Source organism: Balaenoptera ricei, assembly GCF_028023285.1.
Source record: "Balaenoptera ricei isolate mBalRic1 chromosome 7 unlocalized genomic scaffold, mBalRic1.hap2 SUPER_6_unloc_1, whole genome shotgun sequence".
In the NCBI taxonomy this organism is placed as follows: Eukaryota; Metazoa; Chordata; class Mammalia; order Artiodactyla; family Balaenopteridae; genus Balaenoptera; species Balaenoptera ricei.
This window is the reverse complement of record NW_026777444.1, coordinates 1,195,751-1,206,772: the sequence shown is the minus strand read 5'-3', so window position 1 is coordinate 1,206,772 and position 11,022 is coordinate 1,195,751. Positions and strand designations below refer to the sequence as shown.

The window sequence follows — 11,022 nt, the reverse complement described above, 5'->3', positions numbered from 1 at the left end:
GTTTGGGTCTTCTCCTGCTATAGACAGGAAGGAAGGGAGGAAAGAAGAAAGAAAGAGAGAGGGAGGGAGGGAGAGGGAGGGGGGAGGAAGGAAGGAAAAGGGAAAGACTGAGAAAGAAAGAAAGCAGGAAAGAAAAGAAAGAAAGAAAGAAAGAGAAGAAGAAAGGAAGAGAGAAAAAGAATTGCTGGCAAGAGAAGAGGGAGAGGGTCCTATCGACAGAGTGACTAATCTGGGCCACCTGCCTCAGAGATACATGTAATTTTTAAAAATAAATACCTATTTTCAAAAGTACATTTAAGGGAGCTCTGTGATTAAGGGAAGCCCAAGCCATAGAATTCTGAACTTCTTGGGAAAATGCGTGACACTTCTTCAAAGGTTTAAGTCTAAATTTGTTTGTCTTGTTTTGCTTTGCTTCAAGTTATGCCTGAAGACTCCAGATAGGAGAAAAGATGAAATACCCCTTCATTGTCCAGCTAAGGCAGACAGATATCCAGTTAAGGTCACATGTCGCAAAGCAGGTGTCTGAAAGCCAGTGTACCTTGTATGTCCCACCTCACCAGCTTAGGCAACAAAACTGAGTCACTTTAAGTCTTTTTTTTTTTTTTTAATTTATTTATTTGGTTGCACCGGGTCTTAGTTGCAGCAGGCGGGCTCCTTAGTTGTGGCACACAGGCTCCTTAGTTGCGGCATGCAAACTCTTAGTTGCGGCATGCGTATGGGATCTAGTTCCCTGACCAGGGATTGAACCCAGGCCCCCCTGCGGTGGGAGCGTGGAGTCCCAACCACTGCACCACCAGGAAAGTCCCTTAGGTCATGTGTTTTTAATGTTAAATTCATACCACTCTGAGTTCTACCAAGCAAGCTGAGTCCAGCTTTCCTGTGGGGTTCTCTTCCTTGGAGATCCCCAGTGACCCAAGGGCTTATCATTCTTCCAAAGGGGTCCTCCCAAGTTGCTGATGTGGAGGCGGGGGCGGGGAGAGCACAGTGGCTGGTCAGTTGGCCACAAGACCTGGTCGAAGCTCCCTCTCTGCTGCCTTGTGGCTGCCAGAGGTCACCGCCACAGCCCAGACAGCCTGGCTTGGCTGCACAAGCTAGAACGAATGCCTTTTCCCTTCTGGCTATAGCTACCAGGGGTTGGGCGTCAATCACACAGTGCAAGGCCAGTCCTCTCTGCCAACACCCTCCAAGTGTGGACACAACCCTTGCTCTTAACTCTCCCAAAGCACAGCCAAGGGCAGGCACAGACAAAGGGAAAAAAATCAGTCAACAGCAGTGTCTGTCAGTATCTAGTAATGTTTGAGGCCACTTTGAGCTGAAAAAAAAATCTTGCTAACTCTCAATTTAAATTCTTTAGATTATGTTTCTTCATTTTGTGTAAATACAAGGTTAGGTATAAAGTCCTTATTCTCATAGCCCTTCTACATCTATAAAACAACAACAATTTTGCACATTAAATTAACAAAATTAAAATTTCAAATAATGTTAGGTATGTAATGTAGATGAAATTTTGCTGAAATTAAATTGTTCTTTGTGATGAGACTATGAAACTCACTGCTATGGTATGGTCTTTTTAAAAATTTTTATTTTTATATTGAAGTATAGTTGATTTACACTGTTGTATTAGTTTCAGGCATACAGCAAAATGATTTAGTTATACATATTCATATATCTATTCTTTTTCAGATTCTTTTCCCGTAGAGGTTATTACAGAGTATTGAGTATAGTGCCTTACGCTATAGTGCCTACTTGGGCCTTACAGTAGGTCCTTGTTGTTTATCTATTTTATATATAGTAGCGTGTATATGTTAATCCCACCTCCTAATTTATCCCTCCACCCCACTGGTACGGGCTTTTTTAGGTGAGCTTGTAATTGACTTAATTATCGAATATTCTGTATTTGAATTTCTGTGAAACTTTTGCACAGTGTGCCATGAGGACGCTTGACCTTCGTGTAGCTGGAAGGCTGTCATCTCTACAAGGAGTATTCTATTTTTTTTCTCATTAGCCCAAGAAGGTTAAAATTATAGTTCTTGGTGCCAAATACAAAATCAAGTGGCAGTGTTTGGTGACAAGGTGGTCATCAAAATGATCCAGAACAGGCATCTATTAATTTTTTAAAGGTTATAATTTAAATAAAAGCAAAAATTTATGCATTTTCAGAGAGAATTTGCAGAACGTATGATTCCATTTATATGAAATGTCCAAAGTAGGCGAGTCCCTAGAGACAGAAAGTAGATTAGTGGTTACCAGTGGCTGGGGGAGGAGGGACTGGGGAGCGACTGCTAATGCGTATGGGGTTTCATTTTGGGGTGATGAAAGTGTTCTGCCATTAGGTAGTAGTGATGGCTGCACAACTTTGCAAATATACTAAAAAGCACTATAGTATGTCAGCTATATCTCACTTTTAAAAAAGTGACTTCACAGTTTTCCTAAAGAATAGTAGACAGATGGGAGGCTTCCATCCATTTACCTAAAGGATTCATCCTGTGCCGTTTCCCAAAGCAAAGGGTATCCCCCTCCTGTCCCTCCAAGGTTGAGACTCCAGCTATATTTATATAATAAGTGAGATTTCTATTTGTATGAAAGGTCACTGTGGTTTACGGATGAGGGTAGGAAGAAGGGGCTGAGGGAGAAGGTCTGGAGATAGGAAGGTTAGTTGGGGGACTAGTTACAAGGCTCTACAGGGCATCAACAAAGACAGATTCAGACCAGATGTGAATCGCTCAGAGACACAGCAGTTTACCAGGTTTGAAGCTGAGTAAGAGCCTGCTCTGTCTCAAGTACCTTCTCGAAATCCCACCAATTAAAGATTTAAGCATTTCATTCTTTCAACAAACTTTTTGGACACCAGGCAATGTCACTATCATCAGGCATAAGAGGGACACAAAGGCGGCCAAGACATGGTCCTCACCTCCAGTAGCTCCCCATGGATAGTGGCGACAAGACCCACACGGGAATGAGGATCCTATATTTATTTTATTTTATTCATTGTTTCTGGCTGTGTTGGGTCTTCGTTGCTGCACATGGGCTTTCTCTAGTTGCGGCGAGCGGGGGCTACTATTCTTTGTGGTGCGTGGGCTTCTCATTGCGGTGGCTTCTCTTGTTGCGGAGCTCGGGCTCTAGGCTCACAGGCTTCAGTAGTTGTGGCTCGCAGGCTCAGTAGTTGTGGCTCACAGGCTCTAGAGCGCAGGCTCAGTAGTTGTGGCACACGGGCTTTGTTGCTCCGCGGCATGTGGGATCTTCCTGGACCAGGGCTCGAACCCGTGTCCCCTGCATTGACAGGCGGATTCTTAACCACTGTGCCACCAGGGAAGCCCATGATCCTATAATAAAATGTACACTGTGATAAAAAAAAGGGAGGTATAAACCTAGAAGTATCATGTCAGAGGAGGAAGAAATTCTTACTTCCGGTGGCAGTCCTCTGTTGTTGGCGTATGACTTGACTGTTGACAGGTGGCGATGAAGGGAAGAGCATTTCGGTAGAGGGAATAGCATGAACAAAGGCACAGAAAATGGAGAAGTAGAGGCAGGAAAGCCTGTCTGGGAAGGACGGATGAGCACGGGCCGGAACTAAGCCCTGGGAAGGAAAGTCATTCGAAGAGGTAAAGTAGAGCAATACGGACTGACAGGCTGTCTTCTTAAAATGGAAAAACTGAGCCGGGGTCCGAAGGAGAAGAGGTTCAATAGAAAATGCCGTCTTTCACACATTTGTACAAATTTGCAAGGTTTCATCTTGCAAAAACCACCCCTGATTAGTGAACAGGCCTTCTGTCGGCTTGGAGGGAAAGTGATTTTTTTTTTTTTTTTTTTTTTTTTTAAAGATTTATTTATTGATTGATTGATTGCTATGTTGGGTCTTCGTTTCTGTGCTAGGGCTTTCTCTAGTTGCGGCAAGCGGGGGCCACTCTTCATTGCGGTGCGGGGACCGCTCTTCATCGCGGTGCGCGGGCCTCTCACTATCGTGGCCTCTCTTGTTGCGGAGCACAGGCTCCAGATGCGCAGGCTCAGTAGTTGTGGCTCACGGGCCCAGTTGCTCCACGGCATGTGGGATCTTCCCAGACCAGGGCGCGAACCCGTGTCCCCTGCATTAGCAGGCAGATTCTCAACCACTGCGCCACCAGGGAAGCCCGGAAAGTGATTTTTGAAAGGACGTTTTAAGAAGGCCGGCCCTGGTGGGGTGCTGAAGCTAAGAGCGAGGAAGAGCAAGAAGGTGGCAGACGACAGGAAAGGACTCTGACAAGAATGAATGCAGAAAGGAAATGTGACCGCCCCCAAATTCCCCCTGGCATCATTTCAGCTACCACCCAGCCCGCAGGCATCTGTCTCACCGCCAATAACATTCGTACCATCAATAAGATTTTAGAATGCACCTGGCTAAAAACCCCGGCTGGTAACACCCAGTTCATACGCGTGGTTAGAATGAATGAATTCCATCTTTAAAAGCACACCGTTCCCGGCACACAGAGGCAACCAAACGTTTGTTTTAGAGATGAACGCTGTTTGTTCTTTGTTTCAGGGTCTATATTTAGGAGAGGAAATGATTCAAAACTGCATCCTAAACCTGTATCCTCTTTCAGCATTGAAGTGCGGACCACCTGGGGCCAAAAGGTCTGGTTTTCCTCTTTAAACTTGGGTTTTTGCCCCTCGGCGGGGTCCCTCAGGTCAGTCGGTCCAGCGGGGGGGGGGCGGGGGGTGTTCGCAGTTTCAGTGACCAACCGCCGCGGGGCCACGGGGTGGAGCCACGGCGCTCCGCCCCCTCCTCCAGCCCCTCCCACCTACCCAGGTCCCGCCTCCCTCGCACCTGCGCGTCCCCCGCGCTCCGGCTTGTGCAGCCGCTTCCAGCCCGCTTGGCCTCGCCTCTCGCGAGATCGCCTCCCGTGGCCGCCGCCGCTGCTCCCGGCCGCTGACTGGCGGCGTCTGCGCAGCCGCCATGTTCGGTTGCTATGCTGTGGCCTGGGAGACGGGGTGTGCTTGAGGGAGGAGGAGACGGAGGAGGGGGAGGAGGAGGAGGGAGGGGCCGAGCGCCCGTTGCACGCTCGCACACAAACGCTGCCCGGGATTGCCGCCCGCCCGCTCGCGCCGTGCGGTTCCGCTCCTCCTCCTCGCGGCCCCACATTGTTCTCTCAGGACGCCGGGGTCCCCGGGCCGCTTCCCCCGCGGCCCCGCGGCGGGGCTGGATTAGCTTGTCCCCGCAGGGAGGTGCGGGAGCGCGCGGCAGCCCCGCAGTATGAGGTGGTGCCGGCGGCTCGGGGCCGTGGCGCGGCCGCTGCGGCGCCGGCTGCTGGGCGGGCGCTGAGGGAGCCCCGGGGGCGGCGCGGCCGGGCCTCCAGGCTTTTCTTCTGCAGCCGGGAGGACGCGGCTGGGGCACGAAGGTAAGAGGCTCTGGGTCCCCGCCGGCGGCCGGCCCTGCGTGGCGCGCGAGGCTGGTACCTGCGGCCGGATCTCAGGGGAAGATGATGCTTTTTGCCCCCTCCCTTTCTTCGCGGGGCCTCTGCTCTCCGACCTCCTGCAGGTTTTGGTTGCAGTCTCTGTTGTGGGGCAGCCGGGGGAGAGGGGATGGAATGTTCCACGGCCCCTAAACTCGAGGTGAGGTTTTAGAGTCTTCTGAGTTTTCCTTTGCTGGTAGGATTCTTTTTTTTTTTTTTTTTTAATTGGCTCGTTTGAGCGCTTCCTGCATGGACATACCGTCCCTACCCTTGAAGTTTTAAGCCTTTTGTGATTCTGCCGGTGCATACTTGTATTTAGGCATCTGCAGTTGAGCCAGAAGGAAAAGTTGAGGACGTGCGGATGCGTGTCCCCGGGTTGCCTTAAGATGAAGCGGTTTACAGTGGCACGCGTGCGTGTACGACGGTTCTGGGGAACTTAGAAAGGGAGACTTTATGCCTGCGAGGCGTTAGACAGCGAACCGCGGTGGACCAGGGCGATGTGTAGGATTTTCAAGCACCTTTTCTAGGACAACCGGTACGTCTGCAATGTGCCAACTGCTTTTAGAGTCAGAGATTGGAGTAATATTAGGTTGATGTGACCGGATCTCGGGCCCAGTTGAAACAGGACAGTTTAAGCCATGTTTATGGAGAAGAAAAAAACCAAAAAGCCAAAGTATCCGACTTGTATAGGATGGTTTGCGAAAAAAGAAGACTGTGGAACAGGAAAGCCAGGGCATTTTTTATCCGGATTTATATACTTCTCATTTTTTTAAGGGGGAAGGAGATTACCTTAAAATAAATGATTATTCAAAGCCCAAAAGGTGCTTAATGGAATAGAGCTAAATATTCTATGAGTTAAATCTTGAATTTGAGGAATTCAATCTACAGATTTTTTTTTAAAGGCTTTTTGTAAGCAAAAGTTTGTTTTCTGTACAGAGCTTCATTACTAACTCATAACAAAAGAGTGCAATCATTTTGTGGATCCCACCATTTTTTGTCAGAATAAATTTATGCTCCAGTTACCACAAAAGCCATTTTTATGTCTCTCTTTTTTTATGGCACACATATCTCTGTCACTGTTTTTCATTGAAACATGTGCATGGTCCCACGATATCATGATCTTGAGTGGTTTATAAGAAGAGAAACATGGTCTTTTTTTTGTATATGGGAATGTTTGTGATTTAGCTAATCTGTTTCAAACATTTGGCAAGAGATTTTGAAAACACAAGGAACCATCACTCTTTTGTAGTTTTATTAATATTAATTGAGTAGGTTAAAGTTTAAGTTAGAAAAATCACACGTTCCTCCAAAGTAGCAATGGATGAGGTTGTGGCTTTCTTATTGCCTCTAACCTGCTTAGATTCTAGGCTGTGGGTACTGAATTGTTTAAACCTTGTGGTTTTTCTTCTTATCTTCTAATTGAATATCTTTAAAAATGTCCCTAGTAACTTTGTTACTTTAAATTTGTGACACCCGATTTCTAATTTAGGCTAGGCATAAAACCAGCATTGATTGAACACACTTGCTAAAAATACTTTCTGGGTCAGATGTACTTAGGATGCAGCCTCAGGAAAATTCATTTGAACTATTCTACTGTGACCAATGTACATTTCATTATTATAGAAGTACTTTAAAAAAATTATAGACTCTCACAATTAGATTTCATCAGTTCAGGCATAGAAGCCTAACTTTAATGTATAAAGTACTTCATGTGGGATAGTAATAAAAACTTTTTAAATGCTTTTTTTTTTTAACTTATGTGACCCTTGTAGACTTCTTAAACTCTGATTTTTATACTTGAAGTATTTTAGTTTTGTCTGCTAAACATAATCAATTTGTATTTTAGTGTGACAGTACAGTGTGCAGTGTTATCTATTTAGTATTTGTTTATGACTTATTTTGAGCTCTTTAAGGAGAGCGGTCTGTGGTCATGTTTTTGAGTAAATTATCTTTGAGGAACAAAGTAAGAATGCCAGATAATTTCAAGGAGACACTGTTATTAATTGTTATTGAGAGGACTCCCTCCTTCTCCTCCCCCCTCCTCCCCCTCCCCCCCTTCCCCACCCCCCAAATTTATATGGTCAGTTTTAAACAACAAGAAAGCTTTAAAAATATGGAGATATCTTGTTTGGTGGATGTTTAAAGACAAATGTTTTAAAGCTGTCCTTTAATTGTTAGTTATTAGGAATGTAAAATTAGTGACCTCACTACAAATGGCAAGTCTGTGTGACTTAATGTGGCTAAGCATGAATTGTTGCTCCTAAATAAAATTTAGTATTGGCAGAAATTCACTGGTTCCAAACTGAGTTGAATTTTGTTGTTTTTCTGGGTAATAACATGCATGTTATGAAGTAGTTTATGCTGTAGTCTAGATTTGTCAAATTAGTTTACTGTGTTAAGCTGTGAAGCCTTGAAGATTGGTTTAGTATTCTGGAAATCCTTTTCGTTGTTTGCCAGAAAAGTACTGTAGGAGGAAGGTGTTATTTCTTCATTTAATATTCAGTTAGTAGCCCAGATGGTGAGAAGGAATATAGTGAAGTATTGTAGGATCTTCTCTACTGGTGTGGAAGTATGGTACCTAGGAGCAGTGTAATTTATTTCTTTTCCTTTGCATGATCAGTCAGTACAGTCATATTTAAAATAGGATGGGAAACGAGAGGGGAAAATTATTACATTCTCCTCCATTTCATTAGAGGCAGTTTCCCCCACGTTCATTCTTCATTTCATTATTCCTGAGCAGAAACTCTGGAAGAGAGGTGCAAATTTTATTTGAAGGAATTGGTGGGAACAGAATGAAAATTAGGTACTGTGGATTACCTTGCCGGGAAGATATTAATTTGGGTGAGTTGTTGTGCTTGTATGTTTTAACAAGGAGGGTTTATAGAGGAGTAGGAAGAGAAAAGGATCCAGAGGAATGTGTTTATTGTCTGTTATGTGCCAGACAATGTAAAGGGGCTTTTCATGTTATCCCACATAATCATCAAGTACACTATGTGAGGTAAGTATTATTAATCCCCTACTCCCCCTCCTCCCTCAAATGGGGGCCAAGGGAAATTAAATAACTGGTCTAGGATCCCACTGCTAGTAAGTAGAATTCAAGCTAGGTCTGTCTGACTCTGAAGCTTATTCGTTAGATCATGCTGTCCAGTTAAACGTTCTGCAGTGGTGGCAGTACTCTTATTTGGCACTGTCAGATGTGGTAGCCATTAACCACGTGTGGCATGGAGCACTGGAAATGTGACTGTTGTGCCTGAGGACCTGAATTTTACTTTATTTTATTTTTTAAAATTTTATTTTAGTTTATTTTTTTCGGCTGCATTGGGTCTTCGTTGCTGCACGCGGGCTTTCTCTAGTTGCATCGACCGGGGGCTACTCTTCGTTGCGGTGCGCGGGCTTCTCATTGCGGTGGCTTCTCTTGTTGCAGAGCACGGGCTCTAGGCGTGCGGGCTTCAGTAGTTGCAGCACACGGGTTCAGTAATTGCGGCACGTGGGCCCTAGAGCGCAGGCTCAGTAGTTGTGGCTCACAGGCTCTAGAGCGCAGACTCAGTAGTTGTGGTGCACGGCTTAGTTGCTCTGCGGCATGTGGGATCTTCCCGGACCAGGGCTCGAACCCATGTCCCCTGCATTGGCAGGCGGATTCTTAATCACTGCGCCACCAAGGAAGTCCCTGGACCTGAATTTTAAATTGTATTTAATTTTAATCAGTTTAAATTGAAATAACCAGATGTTGCTAGTAGCTATAATATTGGACAGCACAACTTTAGATCTTTAGATCTTGCTGCCTAGAAAATCTTGTTGTTTTTTTTTTTCTTTCTTTCTTTCCAAGCTGCGCCATGCGGCTTGTGAGCTATTAGTTCCCCTGCCAGGGATTGAACCCGTGCCCCCTGCAGTGGAAGGGCAGAGTCCTAACCACTGGACCACCAGGGAATTCCCGATAATTTGAGTTTTGATGTTGAATCTGCCGCTGGCTCGTATATGACATTAGGCAAGTTACTTAGTTCATGAGCCTCAACTTAATCCCTTGTGAAAATGAAGAAGAGGTTATCACTAAAAGATTATCTCCAGCATCCCTTCTTACTCTAAAGTTCTGTGATTCTTATTAAAATGTACAGTAGCATTTAATATTTGCAAGCATTGTATCTGAAAGGACCCCTTCTCCTTATACTCCTTATATAAAGACTTTTGTTTGTTTAGTCAGTTTCTCGTTTTGAAAAGTGTATGTATTGATATAAAGCACACATAAAGGATAATGGATTATTTTCCCCCCAATTGTTTGGCGAAAACATTGTGTAACCAAAGGCAGTACTTTACCTTGGAACAAAGTTTGAATCTTTAAAGATCTTATTTTCAGCATGCCACTTACCATTTGAGAATATATTACAGTTCCCTGTTGCTTATCAATTAATTCCAAACTTGTTGGCTTGTCCTTAAAGGTTTTCATCAACTTCATCTCACTAACCCTGCTTCTCATTTTTACTTAAAAGGAAAGCATTCTTTTTCTTCCCCCTCTGCCCTTGTGTCTTCAGTTTAAACATTCCTGTCTCCAGTCCATATGCCTCTTCTTTAAGTCTTCCAGAGAATTCACCTTTTTTTCTGGAAGAATGCTGCTTAATCCAGTCGTAATGATCAGCTTTTGAATCCTGGTAATAAGTACCCTGGTGTTAGTATATGATTGCTTAGATGTAGTTAGTTGAGTTTGTGCTTTTTAAGTTTTTATATGTTACCTACTGTGTGTCCTTAATGAACATGTAAAAAAATTAAAAATGGGGGTTGTTTCTTTTGTATTGCCTTACGAATTTAGTCCATTGCTCAGCAATTCTGCTTTTAAAAAGTTGCTAATAAAAAAATTATAAATACTGTAACAACATTCACCCTTAATCACCACTCTAAAAGATATTTTTGTTTCCTTCTAGGCCATTGTCCTATTGTATTTTTTTATAAAGTTGTATGGTGGAGATAACAATTTTGAGTTTAATATATTGGAAACATTGTATTGTAGAGGAAGAGCAATGTAGGGAAAAGGTGACAGACTTGGGGTTGGAATCTGGTTGCAAAAACCTTGGACGAACTATTTAACCTCTGTGTTTACTTTCTTGTCTATGAAATTAGGATAATAATACTTGCCCTTGAATTGTTGTGAGGATTAGGATAATATATATAAAGCATCCATCATTATTCTTTTTCATTTTTTAAAACAATATTTATTATTTGTTTTGCCTGTGCCCTGTCTTAGTTGCAGCACACAGGATCTTTGTTGCGGCATGCAGGCTTCTTAGCTGTGGCATGCAGACTTCTTAGTTGCGGCATGTGGGATCTAGTTCCCTGGCCGGGGATCGAACCCGGGCCCCCTGCGTTGGGAGCGCAGAGTCTTAACCACTGGACCACTAGGGAAGTCCCCCAGCATTATTTTTTAAATAGAAGAGATGATCAATAAATGGTAACTGGTATTATTTTCCCATCATCATGAATATAATTTAAACAATTGCTTAGATATTCAGGTGATTTATCAATCAGGTGATTTAGTCATTTACCTCTTGTTAAATATTTTGGTTGTTCCTAAAGTTTCCGCTGTTATAATCTGCAGTGAATACCTTTG

The 11,022-nt window shown here is 44.1% G+C and overlaps 1 protein-coding gene and 1 non-coding gene across 3 annotated transcripts in view; one reads left to right on the top strand and one right to left on the bottom strand.

Annotated features, from left to right (window-relative positions):
- Window positions 1–5,042: 5,042 nt before the first annotated feature.
- PTPN4 (protein tyrosine phosphatase non-receptor type 4) overlaps window positions 5,043–11,022 on the top strand; it is a 182,099-nt gene continuing 176,119 nt past the window's right edge. The window contains exon 1 of one of the 2 annotated variants that reach the window (XM_059912035.1): window positions 5,043–5,372. The gene's annotated coding sequence lies outside the window, so the exon portion shown is untranslated. Of the gene's footprint in view, window positions 5,373–5,556; window positions 5,587–11,022 lie in introns of those variants that run through there. The other variant, XM_059912036.1, reaches the window with a different exon arrangement.
- TRNAG-CCC (transfer RNA glycine (anticodon CCC)) lies at window positions 10,745–10,817 on the bottom strand. The gene has a single exon. It is a non-coding gene; the product is annotated as a tRNA-Gly (tRNA).